This window comes from Saccostrea cucullata, unplaced genomic scaffold (assembly GCF_032062105.1).
Source record: "Saccostrea cucullata isolate Sc308-1 unplaced genomic scaffold, CSIRO_AGI_Scuc_v1 ctg627, whole genome shotgun sequence".
Taxonomy (NCBI): Eukaryota; Metazoa; Mollusca; class Bivalvia; order Ostreida; family Ostreidae; genus Saccostrea; species Saccostrea cuccullata.
In genome coordinates, this window is record NW_026922202.1 from 149,555 (window position 1) to 171,524 (window position 21,970).

The following is a 21,970-nucleotide window of genomic DNA, read 5'->3' on the forward strand; positions in this document are numbered from 1 at the left end:
TTTTTCTAATCTGCATTCAAAACTGCATAAAGGATGGGTGTATAGACCTGAGTCACTTTGTTAGCATTCACTGCCTGACAACACCAGACTATATGGTATTTATAGAACAGATAAGCTATATTCAGGTGGAGGTGTGGGGGTGTAAGGTAAAATGCTTTTAATCAACTCCTATTCTAGATTTCAAACCTTATATATGTATATATACATAGTGATAGTACTTTTTTTTTCTCAAGGTTATGATCTGAAAAGTACAGATATTGAGCATATTCAGGATTAAGCTATATTTGGGTGAAAGTGTGAGGGTGTTTTAGGAAAATGTTTTATTAACTCCAATTCTATAGATTTTCAAAACTCGTAAATTAAAAGATTTTCAAAACTCATAAAAGAATTTCAAAACTCATTAATACACAAAGTGATGCTATGTACTTTTTCAAGGTTATGAAAATTACTTAGCCTGTGATAATTTGAACACTCAGTTAACCTATCGATCATAATGAAAAAATGAAGTGTGCAACAGTTTCTTTCCATGGTGCTTATATGTACGTGTTACAATAATATAACTTAAACTATAAATTCAAAGTTTAACTAAAGTACATCTGATAAAGCAGTGTAAAATTAATGCTAAACAAGAGGCCCATTGGCCACATCGCTCACCTGAGCACTGTGGCTAGGAAAAAGTAGAAATTGGTTTATTATTGAAAAGTTTAAATCCAAAAGTAGTCCCATGACCATGCAATCATGGCTTTGCTATTATTGAGAAGATGATTTTTAAAGAATTTTTCTATATATGTCTATGTAAACCTTTGAATGGCCATTGTGGCTCCGCCCTACTCCCGGGGGTCATGATTTGAACAAATTTGAATCTACACTACCTGAGGGTGCTTCCATATCAATATGATCAATTATGGCTCTGCTATTCTTGAGAAGAAGATTTTAAAAGAATTTTCTTATATATATCTATGTAAAACTCTGATCAGCCATTTTGGTCCCACCCTACCCCCGGGGGTCATGCAGATTTGAACAAACTTGAATCTACACAACCTGAGGATGCTTCCACATAAATATAATCAATTTTGGCTTTGCTATTCTTGAGAAGATGATTTTTAAAGAATTTTCCTATTTATTTCTATGTAAAACTTTGGTCGGCCATTGTGGCCCCGCCCTACCCCCCGGGGTCATGATTTGAACAAACTTGAATCTACACTACCTGAGGATGCTTTCATATAAATATGATCAATTATGGCTTTGTTATTCTTGAGAAGAAGATTTTTAAAGAAATTTCCTCTATATTTCTATGTAAAATTTTGGTCGGCCATTGTGGCCCCGCCCTACCCCCGGGGGTCATGATTTGAACAAACTTGAATCTACCCTACCTGAGGATCTTTCCCCATAAGTTTCACCTTTCCTGGCACAGTGGTTCTTGAGAAGAAATTTTTAAAACGTACCACCAAATTTTCATTAATTCCCAATTATCTCCCCTTGAAAGAGGGCGTGGCCCTTCATTTGAACAAATTTGAATCCCCTTCACCCAAGGATACTTTGTGGCAAGTTTGGTTGAAACTGGCCCAGTGGTTCTTGAGAAGAAGTCGAAAATGTGAAAAGTTTACAGACAGACAGACGGACGCTGGACAAAATGTGATCAGAAAAGCTCACTTGAGCCTTCGGCTCAGGTGAGTTAAAAACACCAAACAAACAGCAACAACACAGAAATATGTACATGTCTGAACTTTGAAATAATTAAAGATCAATTATAGTGCATTTCATTTTTTTAAATCAATGTAACATATGCGTAACACATGTATACAGTTTACTTTAATTGCAGAACAAAGTAATTTCGCAATTCTTTATTCAATATACATGATATACCAGTAAAAGAACTCCCTACCAACTATAGTCCAATTCTTGTCTTTATCATTAGGCAGCCCAATGACTTGCTTCATAAATAACAAATACAAGCAATCAAAGGATTTATCAAATTTAAGGAATTCAAGCCATATAAATTACCTGCTTTAAGTATACCAAAATAAACCTAGACCTAGTACTATCTTACTTTAAGTATTTTCTTAACAAAAATAATATTGTTTTATTAAATTGACCCATTAACAATATACTCTAATTTTAGTCCAAATGACATAGGAGTCAAGACTACAAGACTTGCTTACTGAGAAAAACACTGCCCAGTGCCTGAATGTATTGGCACTGGAGATTTAATTGCGGGGCTTAACCAAGATATATAGATTTATTTACATATCATGACCAAAATATAAAGGGCTTCCTTTCGTTCACCTTACTGGGTGAACCCTTCTTCTTTATCACAATGCCTAAGGTATTAGCACCCACTTTCTGATATAAATACTTAGTGTAAACTCAAGATCTCTCACCTGCAGTCAAAATTAATACATTCCAAAGAAGAAAAAAAATCTCAAATGTTCCTTACGGGGTTCATTTCTCAAGTGCTCCTAATAGTATGGATGTCAAGTCAAATAGTAAAATTAATTAATGAGGGGTGTAATTTTGGCGTTCTCCATTTACATATATTATATGACATATATAGCTTAATTAATATATATTTCAAAGATGCCTTGTGTTAGATTCAAGATATCATGTTCCAAAAAACTCTGTGTACTTAGTATAACTAGATCAAATTAACATATCGTGAAAATATTACAGAATCACAATCGGAGTGAAACCTTTTTCCAAATGAACCTTACAAAAACACAATACAAAGTACACATGGCTGCAAATTTATGGCTTTTGAAGACAATCGTTTGGAATTTTTCATTATGATGGAGGTATATTAAGAAGACAGGTAATGAATTTCTAAATTATACACCTGTTTCTCTGAAAAAAAATTTTTAAGTGAAAAACCATTATCTGGTCTTATTTTATTTCAAGTTTACATATCATTTAATGCAAGACAGCATGAATTATTAGAAATCAAAAAAAGTTTTCATAACAAATTATCCTTGAATTTATTTTACCCATAGACCTCAAAGTCTTAAAATCCATGTGTAATGAAACAAAAAATTGCTTGATTTATGTAGGTGACATTGTCAACTAGCTACAATAAAAGATCTAGTGTACACTTAAATAACATTTTAAAAAGTCAAAATTTGAAACTTTTTTTTTTCACTGTAGATGACTAAAGTATCAGGATTTCTATAGACCTTATACAATAAACGAATTCAGTAAACAGTATCTTTAATTTATCATTTTTGTACAAATGAATGACTGGAGACACCAACTGTAAGATAGTATTGAAGATAATCATATATAATTCCCAGAATACCTGAGAATGAATCAGAAGTTTACATGGCTAATGCCAAAGCACTCAAAAGATTTTTCCTGCATGCATGTGTAGTGAGAAAATAATGCTCTATTTTTAGACTGCATCTTTACTATATACTAGATCTACGTTGGTTTTTGTGTATATGTATAGACCTTCTTTATCAATAACAAGTTGCCCCAAATACCCTGACAGTGAATCATATGGATCTCGCAGATCAAAGACTAAAGAATAACAAAATACCTTGTAAAACAACATTCCACGTTCAGGTTTTTATATACAGTAGCAAGTACAATCTTAACAATTCATTAGATCTCCGGGCATCAATTAAATTCATCAGGACTTGGCCGAAGCGTTGTCTCGTTTTTTTTTTTCCCTCTCCGATTGGAGCATTCTGCCCCCTATTGAAAGGAGAAAATGTGCATTCATGTTCCAGCAGACAGCCTCTGACACGCTATGTCATCCTGCGGAAGACAACCAGCTATAACAGTCATGTAATCCGTCAAAAACCGCGTGTCAACATCGGGCCAACCTGGCTTTTTTTTTTTTATTTTCAGAGAGAATAACAACCATGTCTAGATGTCACTCTTTAATGTTTTTCTTTTTTTAAAAAAAATATTTTTCAAACAGACATCCTTATTACAAAAAATTTTGTATAGTTATAAATCTTTGAAGTATTTAGATTGCGAGTCTAGGAATATCTGAAATTTCCTCTCGGTTTCAGATTGAGAAAAGCATTACCGTAAATTTACAATTGTTAATTAATGGAAATTTTCTGATGAAATGAGGTAATATTTGTAAAAACTTTCTGAATGAAACCCTTTTCTATCCCAGAAAGTTCAAACTGTGCATGCAACTTGAACATTTTTAGCAAACCACATATTCTCATATGTAAAAATATTCACCATATTGCCAGATCAGACTAATTAAGGTAGATGGGTTAACAGGCCTTAAGCTTGAATAAAAGATCTTTATGAACTGTCTTGTTACGTCATTTCTGTATATTTTTAATTTTTTTTTTTTTTGACAAAAGCTTGTTCTTATATTGTGTAAACTTGTTAAGTGTCAAATTCTGATTGCAGCACTTAATATTTTGAGACCACCCTCCCCCTACTAAAGATACACACAAAGAATAAATGATGAACTGGGTTGATTCAAGTCTGACGTCAAATATAAGGTCTGACTGTATCAATCTGTTGTTAAAAGATGTGACAGTCATTTTTATCCAATTATACTTGTTGATCTCTATTGTCCAAAATTAAGAGCAAAAAAAGATCATAATATAGAAACCTATATTTATCTCCTCGAAAGAATCAATTACTTTATATTGAAGGTATTATTTACATGTCTGTGGTCAATTAAGAGATGCTTACAAGTTTTTTTTTAATCAATGAATGTACAAATATTATTGCTCACAAATTGATGAACTATTTTGATAAAAACAAATAGTACATTAAGAGAAAAAATAAACAAAAGCATCGATTAAAATATACAGATAACTTTCTGACATATTACATGAATTGGAAAAACGCCACTGCCAAGAATCATTTAGTAGAAGATACCAATTAATATTAAATGCAGAAATCTTTTTACAAAACTGCCAAAGATATCTTAATATATTCAATCTACTTATTGAAACTGCCTTCCAATTAATTTTCTCATTGAATAATATAAAACTGTCCAAAGTTATAATTAAATGCATTGCAATTGCTTCCCCCCTCCCTTTTCTTTTAAAACATTGCATTGAAAACACCAATTTCTTTTCAAAAGGTAAAATCCTATTTTTATCTCTTCTTGAAAGATAAAGCTAACTAAATTCCCTTGGTGATTAAAAAACACGAAAAATTCCAGCTCCTAGAAAAAAAAAATTAACATTTTTATGAAGAAAAAACACTTACATCATTTTTAATGGCTTTGTAGTCAGCATTTTTCCAGGAGAAAAAAAATATGCGGTGTATCAGTTCATACATCACTAAAGAGTGAGAATTGATGAAAACCCCATGTTAGCAACCTCAGTCACTGCGTCTTGTCTAATACTATTTATCATACAGGCTTTTCCTATGATTTTATTAGCCACTTGTTGCCCGTGACCTTGACCCCAATAAATCTAAAGAAGCAGCTTCCTTTCAGGATGTTAATATACTCCAAAGTCAGTGATCAATAATTACCTAGATGGTGGAAAAAAAAATGTTTATGATATTTCTCACCCTGTTACGTAATGCGCATCAGGGAGATAAAGGCAATCAGTTAGGAATGCTCATTGACTGAGTCACGACAAAGCCTACCCCCCTTAATTCTTCAACAACCTGCTAAGCATCCCCAGAATTCTTACACCTTGCATGTTTGTAGCATACCGTCATCATCAGCTGTCAATACATTCTGATGACATTAATAAGCCTCTGCTAACTAAAAACATATCCCCCAATTTACTGAATCTTACTACGAATGCAATCACAACACATGCTGTTTGTTTTTGTATACTGCAGAGTGCAGAGGTGAAACATATATGTGGCATAACAGTTTTAAAGGGGTAATAGAAAAATTATTTCATAAACCAAATACTCTTGAAGTGTTTCATAAGAAATTGGCAGTGGAAGTCTTAACACTGGACTCTTAACTCTGAACATCTCTGGCTTAAACTCCTCAGTTATATTACAGTCTCGGGAAGAAATGAAGATTTATAACTTCCTCAACTTGCTGATCAGTGCAAATCGATCCTTATATACCACAACTATTCCAAATTAAAGATTTTTTTTCTTTGAGAAAAAAAAATCTCATGCCACAATTTTCGCAGACAGTCTAAATCTCTTTTTTTCGGTCAATGATCCTCTCTTCCTGTTGGAAGCTGGTCAGACTGTTCCTGCTATTGATTTTCAGAGGGACGTTTTCTTGTGTCTTACACTGTCATTCTGCGTGATGATTTGACAGAGCTAGCTGATTAAGACCCTCTCCTCTCAATGGAGCTTTTTTTCTTGGGAAATCATTCATAGGGCATTAACTTGGGTTGACATTGACCAATCAGACAAGGTCTCATTTTTGTACTTTCTTAAAATATAATCAATGACATTTGTTTAAATTTTCTTCCTATTAAATTGTAATATTTGAACATCATCTTAGCAGAAAATATCAAATTTATTTTACCTTCCAATATATCAACTGCCTACTTGCCAATATCATTGCATTTCTGACATTTAGATATCAATTGGTGAAGAGTTGAATAAGCTTTCTTGGCCTTTACTAATCTTTATAATGACTGAAACTTGACTTTATAAATATATCAAGGAATTAAATATTTGCTTGACTGATGGTTCAAATGAACTTCCAATTGACTTTACTGATTTAACCAGTCACATCAATATACTGTACTAGTAATACATAATTCTTTTGAAAACCAGGAAAGAAACTTGAAGGTTTAGTGCTCTTTATCCTTGACAAGAGAAAATGCATTTGTTTGGCATTCAAACAAATTTTTTTTAAATACTAAACAACAGCAAAATGTACCCCACCTGCATGTCACTAATAAAACAGCATTTATGAGAGTATTGCATAAGCAATCCCATAGTCTACCCAAAAGTGTTATCTGGTTCCTCTTAGAAATACAAAAAAGGCCTGTAATCTCTTAAAAATCAACAGAATAAAATGCAAACTTAATCTGCAACTCATCATGGTACACACACATACCAAAATTAGCTTTACATCTGCAAGCTTTTGGGGGAAAATGCGGCAAACCAAGTGGAGTGACGGAGAGAATGGACAGACAGACAAACGGAAGAGGACGGACCTATACTTCCCTTTGGTTTCAATGGTAGGGAACTAATGAAAGACCCTCTCCTCTCTACCAAGATGATCCACGGTCCCAAATTATGAAGAATTTCCTGTTTTTCTTCATCATCAACTTGTTCTTTCATTATTTGATCATTTTCACACTTATCCGATCCTTCTTGTTAACAAGGCAGTTAACTTAGTGGCCTCAAAATGTTACAAACTATGCTTAGCGTAAAACCTTTTATTAAGAATTACATCATTTTAAGTACTCCACATAAAAATTTAGGGATTTAAACTTCCTGTACAGAGCCGTTACATTACCTATAGTGAAGATTCTGAGTAACCTTTACTGACCAAACAAAGAATACCACAGACAGACCACGGAACATAACGCCAAGCTAGCATCAGCTCTATAAATAGAAAGTCCTTGAAACAATATGTTTATTTCTAATTAATGCAAAAATAGTATTTGCTGAAATCCAAGTGCTTTATCAGTAAAATTTTGACTCTTTTTTTTTAATATCTGTAAGACTATAATCTTAATCTTATTATTTCATTGAAACAATTTTTTTTTAATTGAAAATATTACTGGATCTATATAAACAAATGCTTTAATTAATATTGATAACTTCAATTCAGTTAAGCAACAATCCATAATATTTTTGCTGACAAAATACCTTGCTAAACATATCAATTAAAAAAATTCTTGAGTGACTATGCAGACAGAATTCATTGACCCTGCTTTGCCTTGTTTGAATGGAACTTTATGAATTATATACATACATTATTCGGCGGTAATCAATCAAATGTTATAGTTTACAATCTACTGCCTTCTTATTGAAATGGGATCCTCTGCCTTAAAAATGTCTTCTGGATACAAAAAAAAAATTCTGTCTGATCCAAATCTCTCTTCGCTAACCATAAATATTTCAAATACTTGTACAGTTCTTTATGCAAAATAAGTGGCAATGCCACTTGATAAGTTTGATTACCATAAGAATAAACTCGTCTGGCATTTACTTTAAGGGTGGGAAACTTTTGTCGAATTCAATGCACAGGTATTAAAAGAAAACTCGATCAGGTAGAGACATTCTCCAAATGTGCACACGCTGCATGTTCATGCCTGTCAAACATGCATTGCACAAACTTCCACACTTCATACAAACCACCTACATGCATACCAGCCCATTTTATGGTAAAATTTTTTTAAAAACCAGCCCAGTAACATTGAAAGTTTACGTTTTGTTTATGGCGAAAATCAAACTGTAACCATGACGAAATCGTCTGTTAAATGCAAAAATTTGGACAAAGGAATGTTGTCCCATGACAGACATTGGGTCCAAAGGTAACTGATTATCAAACCTTGGTCTCAAACCGACACCTAGATAATATTCTTTAGAGAAAAGCAGGAGGATGAAGGGTTTATAAACATGGACTTTCTCTCTCCATTCTGGTGTAAAGGCAAAATGTGACCTTGGAGTGGTGAAACATTGGTCCGAGTATTATGTTGACCTCTAAGTATTTGCTTACACACATATATATTTACAACAGGAAACATCATCCTTGCATCAATTGTGGACAGGAAATGGTTAGAACAGGAAGTTCAAAGAATGAAATACTTGAAATAACTCTTATATACATACACATAGCATACTTATCAGGCTTAATACAACCATTCTTTGTTACCTAATGCACATCATCATATCTGAGTAGTCAACAAGCACAATAATTGCTCTGCTGACAGATGCAATTTTTACAACTGTATTCCAATTGGTATTTAGTTTAAAAATTCTTTGAATTCAAACTGTCAAACAAAAAAGTTTATTTTTAATGCTTCCATCACAATCTATTTTCATGATATTTATTTCAGACAAGAATTTCACAGTGTTGCTGGGGTAAAAAAAATCAACTAGTGGGAAAAGCTCAACGTGATTGCTGACAGAGAGGCCTCACTAGATTCTCTCAACATCTTTAACACATGCCACAATAAAACACAGAGGATCACAAGCCTGGCTGCCAGACAGCTGTTATATGCTATATACCTTCCAAAACTTATCCCCTACAAAATAACAAACAGACACACATCTATCATAACAAATCTTATATTCACTGACCAAGGCAGCTTACCTCTGTGGTGACCAAACTGTCATAACAAAAAAACTTCAGACCACTGAAGACCCAGTTCAACTGCACCAGGGAATCTAGACCCTGCTTTAAAAACCACCGAACAAGACGTATACTGCATAGCATAAAGAGATTTTTTTCTGCACCACAACACATACCTGAGCCGCAGAGTGCTGTCCGAGGAGTTTTTCAGGCCGTGGGGAGATTCCAAGGGTCAATTCCAGTGTTTAGTATCAACTGTGAACACTACACTCTCTGTACCAAAGACTACTGCAGAAGATGGCTACAACCAGTGGTACAGCTGGTATATATGTACAGCAATCAATAACAGCAAAGCGAAACTAGGCCAGCGCTCTGACTGTGTGAAGTCATTATGTTAAGTCAGATAGTTGCTTACTCATGCAAGGTTTAAATGGCAAATATGCTTTACTATAAGGAGGTTCGCTGTGGGAAAAAAAGGTGGATTTATATGCATGAAAAGAGAGGGGCTCGTGGCGGGAAAAATATATATAGCTGTTATGGATGACAACTTAACAGTTGATCAGTATTATGAATCTCTAAGTATTTCTAAAATTTTTTTGTTTGTGTTTTTCATTGAGGTTATTTATAGAAATCATTTTGTGATTGTTTATTTTTTGTTTTCTTTATGAGAGGATCTGTTTACTTTTTATGAACAATTTAAGTTGGAATATGTTAAAAGGTCAATAATCATAAATTTCATAGTCTTCAAAAAAATATATAAAGAAGTAAATTCTAAATGTACTGAAACACATTTATACAATCTGAATTTAAATCATTGGGGAAAAAACACAATCATTCTTTAGCAACTGGGGAGAGATAATACCACTCTTCTGAAAACATTGTTACAACTTTACTTCAATTGACCTGATACTATAAATGAATGCCATATTGATGCCACTTAAAAAAAAAATATAGTCCACATAATTTGACATTTAATACCAGTATTTGTTTGTTGTTTAACACCCCTCAATTGAGAATTTTTCACTCTTATGGAGATACAACCACCTGCAATGGAAAGTTGCAAATTTAGACTGATACTTGTCACTCAAGGCCTTTAAGCAGTGAGGGATCTTTTCTGTGCCACTGCACCTCCTGCAGCAGGGGATCTTGGTTATATGGTTTCATCTGAAGGACCACTGTGTCCAGTCTCCACATCCTGAATGTACTGTATTGACAATAAATTTAGCTCTCTGAGACTGCGAGTTGCTTTTTGGGAAATGACACATAATATGTCCAAGAAAAGGCTTTATCATGCAGAAAAGATACAAATGATCAGTTTTAAGCCATTACATTTAGAATTTTTCACCTCCAACAATATCTGTATTGAAAGTTTATCAATAGCTATTTCTGACGTGACATTCAATAAATCTGTTTTGCAACTGAAATTCAAACAAGTTACTTACTTTTAACAAAATAAAATGCAAATTAGCTGAAGTTATCATTGCATGAAAAAGATGTCAGCGGGAAAACCAATGAAAAATGTCACACAGTACAATCTATAAACATTATACATCAAAACAACTTCACCCAAATGACTGTATGGAAAAAATAGGAAAAGTATTATGTTCATGTATATTTCTATAAAAACTAGATCTATATACATGTGTATCAATTGGCAATCCTTGAATGACTCTGCTATGCTCCAATCAAACCTTCGAAGTTAATGTTCGAAATATGAGCCTCCAGAAGAGTTACGAGTGCATGTCTATTGGTTACTTGCAGTCTACATGTCTGTGTGTACATGTACATTACATATTAGTAGAAAAACCTCGGTAAGTGCACTTGATGTCAAATGTTATTTAAAGCTACACGTAGTCAAAATTTTAAAAAACACAAGTTCTTTTTTGTCAGTATATTTCTATTAATTTTTTTTAGTGTGAAAAAAATTTCCAACTCATATTTTTTCCTTATAGATATGATACAAATTATAATTTCCATTATTATTTCAAAATATTGAAGCTGCAATCAAAACAACCCTGTGCACAATCAGAGTACACTACAAATACTGTATGTGTACTTAATAAATGCAAACTTCATAGGAGGATTTTACCCTTACTTTGGACTTTCAGTAGGCGTGACTTTCTCGGCGCTACGTAATAGCAAATACTAGTAGTAGTGATGGGGAATCGGAAAAAAATCAGAATCGATTATCGGTAATAATCGGCTGGGCATAATCGATTAATAATCGATTATAATCGAAATTTTGAACTTTAATAAAATTAATATAGAAAAGTTGAAACTTATTCAGATTTCTGTCAGACTTTTACAAGAAAAAAACATTTACTTACATAAAATATTTTAAAAATGTTAATTGAACTTTCTTTTATAAAAAGTGGAAAATAATATTTTGTTTACTTTAAACAATATAGGACTATATAAGACTATTGAAACAGAATGGGAATTTATTTTATTTTTTTTTTATAAAGTCCATGCAATGGGTATTTTACTGATATTAGTCCCACCTTTCATTTAATACATGTATATTTTTCTTAAAATTAGTTTTAATTAGTTAAAATAATAAAATTGCAAGTCTTAAAAGTAATTATCCAGAAGTTAGACTTGTATTTATGATAATAATTACGTTTAAAGATTGACTAGACTAATTATGTTTTCCTTTGTATAGTAAAACCTTGCAATATTAGCGTTTCCTGGTATTAGTCTAACCCCATATTTAATCATGGCGGTAAAAGTATCAACAAGACACGGAATCCTTCCATGTTTTCAACGTTCATCACTACTTTTATGCTCTTTGCACTTGGATTTGGTAATAAAATTAAAGTATGACAATTTTATTTTTTGTTAGCGATGTCGGCGACATTTATTTTATAATCGATTAGTAGCATCGAAGAGCTTCTAACGACCGACAATCGATTGTCGGCGACAATCGTTCCATCACTAACTAGTAGATTCTCATTGGTTACGAAATTAATAACATCAGGAACTTAAAATTGTTGTTGATAAAGATGAGAGGACTTATGCCCCACCTCTGTGCCGTGAGAGAACTTTTAACTGGCTATTTATTACACCAGTTGACATTCGGCCGCATTTCTATCATATGTATATTTCAACAGTGAAGGGAAGCTGTGTAAATTTCAGAAGCTAATTAGGTAACGTAGAGAATGCCACGCCTTACTGAAAGTCCAAACTCAGCGTGTAATGGTAATATTTTAGCATTTTTGGTTTGGAAAGACTTATTTTGGAAGGTCAAAGATCATGTGTTGCATTTTAAAAATTGGAAAAAATCTTGCATTCAGTATATATAAACAGGATTCTATAGGTCAGTCAAATAAGTGCTAAAAGGGTTTACTATCAAATATTACGATTGTAATATGTTTGTTCAATAATTCATGCTGTAGGGAAATGTCCGCTTTGTAGTGTCTTTGTGTATTAAGAATTGAATTCAATCAATAATGAAACAAAGTACTGGAGCTGTGAAAATTAGAACAAATCTCAAACAATGGCAATGATACAAAATTAGCAACTTATATTAATATTTGATAAAATCATAAAAGTTTATATTATTAGTTTTCTTTATAAATATATATTTTACTTATAAAGCATTCCCTTTTATCACACATACATGTCCTTCGAGTATGCAACCGTGATCATTTTAAAATCAGATTAAAGGAAAATTTACACTGCAATAGTGTAAGGTCTATCCTTAAACCTTTCAATAGCAGTTGTAAACACTTCACATTTATAGGTAAAAATGTATCCAAATGATACTTATTTGTACACAAACCATTAATTTATTAAATACAATATGAGTCATGAAGCACTGAATGTATCCCACATTAAACATACCTTTAACTCTTGAGGGAAAATAAAATCGGACTGACAGAAAACATTTGGAGTGAAGAACCCATCGAGCCCTTTGGTTCCTAAATGAGGCAGAATTCCTATAAGCCTGTAATAACCCCACAATTGACAATTAAAATCCTTTCAACAATACAACCACCCCCACGTCTTAAAGAATAACCCCAGATAGGTAAAGCATTAAATTCCTTTCATCTGTTCATAATGATGTGGAGAAAAGATGAAAGCCAACTCATCTCAAATATCTGATCATGTGTGAGGGAGATGTTAAACAGTGCATTTCGAAATGAAGTATTTTTTCCTTTTGAGTCTTTTTTTCTAACTTAAAATGTGGTACTTTATTCTCCAAAAATGTACATCAAAAAACTGTGATTTTAAGCAAGTACTCCAATATTTGTTCAATTGTTAGACCAAATCAGTGTCAATATTTGAGTAACCTTGAAAAATTTTTACAAACAAAGATTAAATCTGATGCATAACCTCCCACCCGAACTTCAAAAATAAAAATTATCTGCAGCAAGCAAGAGAACTGCTGACCTTCAGAAGAGAAATGCATGACAAATCAAACTGCGAACTACTCAGCGTTTTCTGTCTGTAGTACTACGGGTACATCTCCTGGGGGGGTTAAGAATAGCTGTATGCATAATTCTCTGTCATTCCGAGATCCTGATTCCAAGGAAAGATATCCGATATCAGCTGATAGATCAAACGATAGAGTGTTTGAAGTGATGGCCTCTAGCTTTTCTAGGTCTATTAACATGACTTATTAACTAGCGGTGCAGACTACTATTGGGCTATGTGCTGGTTTGTAGGTCGCGGGGCAAAATAGGTCACTTAATTTTCCCTTACTCATAAACATTAATATTTACAACGGTTCAGAAAAAAATCATCATGAAACGATCGATCCGCTGCAAGAAATTGTTATTCTTTTTTTACGCAGAGAAAAATAAAATCTCTTCTATTTTTTTCCATCTAATTCCTGTTAATGCTTAAAAAACTTCAGACATGATAAATTGTTGTTTGCAATATTTTCTCATCGGTTGCGATGCGATCACAAATTAGGATCCTGTTTTCCTCATATTGAAAGCCAGCCTTTCTTGGTTATAGAATATATGTGATGCGGCAGCTTATTTCATCATATTACTGTATTATTACTCAATCTAGATCTTTACAGTGCATGCATTTCTCAAATGATCAGCTTAAGAGGCCTACGATTCCACTGGATGATCTAGTTATAGGCAAACAAAGGAACAGAAAACCCGCAGAAGCTGCCAATCAATAAAGCAAATCTCTCCTTTATTTCCTGGTTCAGAAAAAAATCTTTTTAATCTTTTTAAAAAAATTGTGTTAAAATGTTCTGTCAAATGCAGAAATTAACAGGATTTTACTTGTCAACCATGTTTGTGAAATGGAAGACGAAATTTTTTTTCGGAGAGAAGATTCTTCTTAAGGTTTACACCTTCTAAAATCAGGGCTGGATGGGGAAAATATTACGCCTAGAGATAATAATTAAGTGGCCTTAGATGTTCTAGATGTTATTGTTATTGTGGTCATTATACCGCATAAATGTCACCAATTCAATTGAAATCTTGCAGATGCCGTAAGGTAGATTTCGGTGATAATATTAAAATGGTATGCAATATGTGACAGATTAACGTTCTCATCATACGAAGCAACATTAATAAAATTTACACGTTCATGCGTGCTTAATTTCACTATTCTTCAGAATTATTCAAACATCTCCTAGTAAAAATTCTGCATTTAGATATTGATCTCAGAATTTAAATTCTAGGTCAGCAAAAAAGTCGAACATCATATTTCTTGAACACAAAAAAAAGCAAATATTATTGCACAAATGTCCTTGCTTGTAGGGTTAAATATGAAGAGAGACAGTTAATTGAAAATGCATTGCTTCATTGCAGCTGAAAAAACATCCTCTATCATTATTTGTTTTACGGCCATCTATAAGTCATTTTTGCCCATTACTATGTCACAATACAGCCTTATCAGGTCTAATTTGTGTGGAGCTTAACCTTCATTTTTCAAATCGTCACCCAAATATTGCTACGAAGCCTGCTACCATGTCAAATCTGTCATAGATCTGTTAACAAATTATCGTGAGGTTTCCCCTTTATCGATATTCCTCTTGCGGCTTCTTGTAATTAAATGATACATCCCTCTGCTAGATAAATGTAATCAACATCGGTATTACGAGGAGTTTAAGATGCGGGGATGAAGCTAGTTCTCTTAGATAACTGGTCCTACTTTATATGGCATCTCCGTTTAACCGAAACTGATGTATCCAGGTCAATCTCGATTCCTTCAAAAACAATAAAGTTTTCTGTCGCCTTCTGCAATAAATGGCTTGATGAACGTCAACACTCGATTACACTTCCTTATGAAATCGGACTGGCAATGACAGAAACTCAATGACATTACATGAAGAGGTCAATGCACTAAGTTTTATGTGACCAACATAGAGTGAACATTGATCTATCAATATCTATCAAAGTACACAATTTTTTCATGAAATATTTTTTTCATCTTCAAAAAATGAATGTTTGTTAAATCACACTTTATTCACATATAAAGTTCATCTTTCTCAAGGGGACATTATTCAAGCCTTCTTACAATACAGTGTTTAGATTTTCTAGAGAAGTTGGATTATCATGACAGTATCCTATCCTGCTGTCCAGTTACTCCCTCAGATGCTCTACTGGAAACAAAAGTGGGCTGTATGGAGCACAGTTTAGAGGTTAATATAATGGGCCAGGGAATGGGGGTTTAGGGAAGTTTAAACGTACTGAAAAATTAGGCATATTGCATATACTCGGTTAAAACGAAGTCACTAGGACCTATGAAATTACTTCGCTACATCCGTAATTTGTTAAATCCGTACAGGCAATTCGTTAAAATTATTCGGCTGAGGATCCAATACATGTATAACTTCGCTATATCCATGAATTCGCAATATCAGTGTTCGTACAAAACATAAGTTTTACTGTAGCACATATATACACACAGTGTCACACACAAAGGAGTGAAAGGAACAGGAACGTCAAGTCAACAAGCTCAAGACCAACCTTGCACTCCTGGTCTTTGAGTGAATATGACTAATATGATTGCATACTGTATAATTATTAGACATGGTAAAAATGCACATTGCAGGAAAGATTGTGTTGATGCAGAAAATGAAGACCGAATCCAGCATCAGAAGCAATTTGATAACATTCTCCCCAACATGTATCATCCTTGCAATATTAGTCCAGTTAGGGCTTGTATCAAGGCAAGTTTGGACAACATGGGGCTTAAAGAAAAAATTGGAATAAGAAATGTTAAAGAAAACTTTACCCTAGCCATTAATGCAGAAATTGTAGGCCTTATAGCACTCAAAGCAATTTTGCATCGACACTCATGCATTCCTAGAGGCAATATTCATGTAAGTCTCATCAAGGTAGTGCTTCAGGGATTTTTTTTGATTCCAGGGGCCGGGGCCGTCAAGATTGGGAAAAATTGCGATACTTGGTTGAAATTGGGAAAAATATCATACAAATAAAAAGGAAAAAACAAGCAAAAGTCAACTATTTCATCTTTTTCCTTATCTTTTACTGTATGAAACTGGCTTCAATCAGCTTTACTGATATGAATGAAATAATAGTGGCTGTTGAAGTTCAGAAGCTTAAAAGTGGCAAAGCCGCGGAGTATGATAAAATTGTAAATGAACATACCCAGTATTTATATGCTGTCATCTTTTTGTACCTTTCTTTAAGAAGTTCGTTAAAATAAAATTTGATAGTAGGTTTGTTCCTGATGAGTGATTAATCAGTACTAATTGACCAGTTTATAAGAACAAGACTCCAGAGGGATTCAACCCAGCCTGAAAATTACCGTCCCAGGCAAACTGGAGAGACTGCCAATCTCCCATGCAGAGTTGTCATTTGTTCCTCTCTCAGACATCTCTGCAATGGGCTCAAGTCAAGATTTTTGACATAACGTATAAAACGTGATATTTGCAGAATTGTTTCAAGTTAAATTAATAGTTCTGGATTAATTTAGTTAATATCTATCTCAAAAGTCATACATTAACATAGAAATTAAATTATAATGAATTTAAACAACCGCACTATTTCTGGTGTTTATCACTGTGATATACGCAAGCCAAAGACAGAGGTGAATGTATGAGCCGATGGTAGAGAGTGCCATGATGCACATTAATTTATTAAATAACGATCCCGACTTTAATTTTTAAACATTGATCCCGCTTTAAAAACATCCGTATTATATTCCAAATGACGTACTTTTCGAATGGCTCGTACATCGCACATAGGGAACAAAACACTTGTTTTTCTTTATTTTATTTTAATAATTTACAACTTAATACTTTATTTAGGTGAGCTTCGGCCATACCAACAAGAGGCCCATGGGTGACATCACTCACCTGAGTGACTTTAGCCTGGCTGTTCTTAAGCAGATCCACTCCCTTGTAATATATAAATGGTGCCTGTTTTGGAGGGTAACAGTTGAAATTGACACCCCAAGGAAAACCATTGTCAACCGACGCGTCAGCGGAGGTTGACAATGGTTTTTCGAGGGGTGTCAATTTCAACTGTTACCCTCCAAAACAGGCACCATTTATTTTATTATACTGAATGTCTTCTTGATTTAGAATGTCAGAAAAAAAATCGTCGATCGTCTTTACGTTCACGTTTAGAAAGCTTTCAAACTCCACGCTACTTCGAAAAAGATTTACTGACCTCTTTATTGTTTATTTGATACTCTAAGAGTCCTTTATCATCTAAAGTTTCATTATTTCTGCACTCGCAAGCATGTTTTGTCTGTCGTTTGTTGTTTTCAAGAAAGCTACATCGGACGCAAGCTTTTATTTACGTCAAGTTTATTCCGGTTCTTTCAAACGCACAACTGATGTTTTGAGAATTCTACGGTGAACCGTACGCGCATAATTTCCACGCATGTGACATTACCGTTGTGATACCCGTTGTCACGTGTGTTGCTAAGGCTGAGGGTAATAGAACGGATTGTTAACTGCATCTTAACCAATCAGATTTTAGTATTTAACATGAAAGTATAATAATACCTATTATTACCCCATCCTTCCCCAGGGGTCATGAATTGGACAATTTAGAATCTACACTACCCAGGATGCATCCATATAAGCTTCAGTTTTTCAGGCCCAGTGGTTCTTGAGAAGATTTTTGAAGGTTTTTCCTATATATTTCAATATGAAACGTGGATTGCCTGTTGTTCCTGGTCCACCCTTTCCCTGAGGGTAATTATTTGAAGAATTTAGAATCTACACTAACCCAGGATGCTTCCACAAAAGTTTCAGCTTAAAATTTCTGGCCCAGTGGTTCTTGAGAAGATTTTTTAATGACCCCATCCTATTTTTGTCTTTTCTTGATTATCTCCCCTTGGAAGGGGACTTGGCCCTTCATTTTAAGAATTTAAGGCCGCTTTACCCAAGAATGCTTTTTACTTAAAATTGGCCCAGTGATTCTAATGAGAAGAAGTTGAAAAGTTTACAGATGGATGGAGAGACAGCTAGACAGACGAACGACTGACAAAGGGTGATCAAAATTAAATAGTTAGCATAAAATACAATCCCAGTATCAATAAATACATCCTATTTATTGTTTTATTTTTGATTAATGTCACCAGAGGGAGATATTAAAACATGGTTCTGTAACCAAATATTATCCAATCAGTGCCTTGCACTTTGTAACATACATACAAAAAAAACCCAGAAGACCCCAAAAAACATCAATGGCAGACAAGCTGCGCACAATGTCAAGATATAGTAAACAAGCAACTCTGGAAGCACAAAAGCTTGTTCTGACAACTTCAGATCAATACTAACTTCATTTACAGCATTCACAACCCAATTACCTCAATTAATATTGGAAATAACAACCTTTAAGGACACCTTGCCATGGAAAAACAGAAACAAATCCCGATATATATTACTACCACCAGTAATGTGTGGAGTGGGAAGAATTCACTCTCATTAACTCCTCCCAATGTCATACCTTGGAGGAAAAAAACATGTGGGTCACCTAGTATTATACCCTTATGGACAAAAATAAAATAGACAAAAAAACAAAAATTACCCAAAAAGCTTTAAAGGTTGCGGAACCTGGAATGTTAATGGGGCATAGAGTGACATGCTAATCTATACATTCCAATTGGCTATTAAACACATCAACCAATATAAACCAATGTAAAAATAAATGAAGTCAAGGATTAATTTGCATCCTTTCCGCCTTCAAATTGTTATCATGTTTCAAATAGTTGAATAAATAGATTCAATCAATATGTATATCTGTATGCATCACATTCAGGGATTTTTTTAAAAAAATCTTTTTTCAAATCTTTGAATTGTGAGGAAATCACCTCTGCTAATACTACTTTTCATGCACGTCTCTATGTATTGATGTTGTAGCACATTTTCAACTTCCAAAGATAATGCTAGAGCTGAGAAAAACAATGTATTAGGAACTTTATAGCAAACTAATAACACATTGCATGTATTAAGACAATAAATTATTACTTTTTAGTTTTGACCTGATGCGATAATATATGTTGGAATGGAACTCAAAAGTATATGTTTACATTAGTCTGACATTTCATAGTATTTATGAAATGCTTTAATTTTTTTCTGTATCACTTACACAAAAGAAAGAAGATATTTCTCTAAGCCTTCAACATCATTCAACTGATACAAGTTTAAAAAAAATTTAAAATTTATGAACATGTACTTTATGGGCAGATAAGCAAACCTCTGAAACTTTTTTTGAGGCCAGGGAAGAAAAACAAAAGCATTTTTTTCATTTTTTGCATACAGTGTGAAAGAGTTCAGTGTTTGAAAATCTCTGATTGTTGGTTGTGCCCTCTCCCTAATATTAATACAAGATGATTGTTATTATTGAAATACAAGGTGATGACTATTATTGAAATACATGTGGGTGAAATGTTTATCCATTTTTTTCCAGAATCAGGTAGACAATACATTTGTCATGTAAAATATCCTAAAACATTTTCACACATTGATTCAAAGAGGGATAACTCTCAGAGAAATGCATGCATGGTTGCAAATCACATGAATTCATTAAGATTCTATGGTTGATTTGCAAAGACATAATTTTGTAGATAATGTGTATGTACAGAAGATTCAATTAATAAAAGTGTAAACAAAATACCCACTAACACTGATGATTCCACAATATAATTGAACATTTGGTATGTCACAGATGTAGAAATGCACACTTGTCATTTTAAGATTCATTTTAACTGCAATATATACAGAAGTGTTTTAAGTCTCACTTAAAGCACATACAGTAAAACTTGTTTAGTATGAACATGTATATTGCAAATAATATAATGAAGTTATATTGGATCCCTGGATATATAAATTTAATGAATTCCTTATACGGATAAAACGAATAACGGATACAGCAAGGTAATTTCAGAGGTCCCAGTGACTTCATTTTAACCAAGTTTTACTGTAATACACTTCAAAATACATCATTAAATATTAATAGATCATTCGGAGGAATGGTTTCTGAACTGCTTATTCAGCAAATAAAACAAAAGTGCAAAAAATTACTTTTTTCAATATTACATTTTTCATCAATCTTTAATGATATTAACATTCAAGTTCCAAATACGATATCAAGTAAAACCACAAGCATGGGATTCACAAAATTGTACTGTGTTCTAATTAAATGACCTCATTATCACAATGAGATGATCACTGTTAATCAACAGGAAATGATTTTTTTTTTCTCTTCTAATTTTGTTTCATCTATATTCATTTTTTATTTCAACCCACACTTTAATTTTTTGCTTAATTAATTATTCCATATGAATGGATGAAAATGATGTTAATAAAACTAAAATAAAGTTTGGTAGAAAAAAATCATATCTTAATAATTACTGTTTTTTTCAAAAACTAATGCATTTTTTTTTCTAGGTATTATCTGATCTACTTTCTTTTATTTTCTTTTGGAATACAGAAATAGAACATATGATTAAATTTCTCTAATTATACTTTCCTTCCTGGCTTTAACATATTTAGAACTAATTGAACTTAGTATAAACCTCCTGTTATATAACAAGGAATATTTTTTTCCTATTCATACACCACAAGTATACGAGATTTTTCTCAAATTAACTTTTGTAACCATCTTAGTTTGCAGAATATGTGATAATTTGATTTTTTCCAGCCAAATAATTAACATTCGAACAGTACTTACCAGTTTTCAGACAGTTTACAAGGCTCTATGCATTAGCACTTTTTTGATGTAAAAAAAAAAACAACATAAAATTACAAAACATTCTGTCAAAGTCTGACAGATTTTCTACCTATTAGGCATGAATATACTTTATATCATATATTAAGCTTGCAACTTCAAAAGAGCGTTACTCAATTTGTTTGCACACACCGTTGCAGTTATGAGACTTAATTAATCTTTCAAAAAATAATGATTCATTGCTTATATTTACATTTTTTTTACTCTCTACCTTGACTGCAAATGTGATTTATATTTAAAAACCTATGTATTATCCTCCTTGTAAGCTACAGTTAATGGAAGAGCCAACGTAACAGCTCCTGGTCAATGTGAGTGTGATATTTTGATTTTAGTTTATGACTTTGCACTTCCTCGGCATTCAACAATTGTGACGTATGGTCAAACTAAATCAAACGATTTAACCTTTTAGCACCTTCTCCATGTTATGTTTTTTTGAATGCAATTGATTTCCATTCACTTTATATGCAAAAGACATGTGTAATGTAAATATATAATGATGATACTTGTTTAACACTTTGTAGCATTTTCTCTTCTGACAGTTAAGATGATTGAGAAAATATTATTTTATCCTTTTATAACATTATGTTTATAATTCTTTTCCTTCTGCATCCAAAATTTTTAACTAGTCAAA

The 21,970-nt window shown here is 33.1% G+C and overlaps 1 protein-coding gene across 3 annotated transcripts in view; it reads right to left on the reverse strand.

The window, feature by feature from the left end:
• Nucleotides 1–21,970, reverse strand: part of LOC134261379 (ataxin-1-like) — a 43,172-nt gene that overhangs the window by 19,604 nt on the left and 1,598 nt on the right. The window contains exon 1 of one of the 3 annotated variants that reach the window (XM_062743822.1): nt 9,334–9,522. The exons of 1 other annotated variant lie outside the window; for it this stretch is intronic. The gene's annotated coding sequence lies outside the window, so the exon portion shown is untranslated. Of the gene's footprint in view, nt 1–5,184; nt 5,378–9,333; nt 9,523–21,970 lie in introns of those variants that run through there. One more of the 3 variants, XM_062743823.1, reaches the window with a different exon arrangement.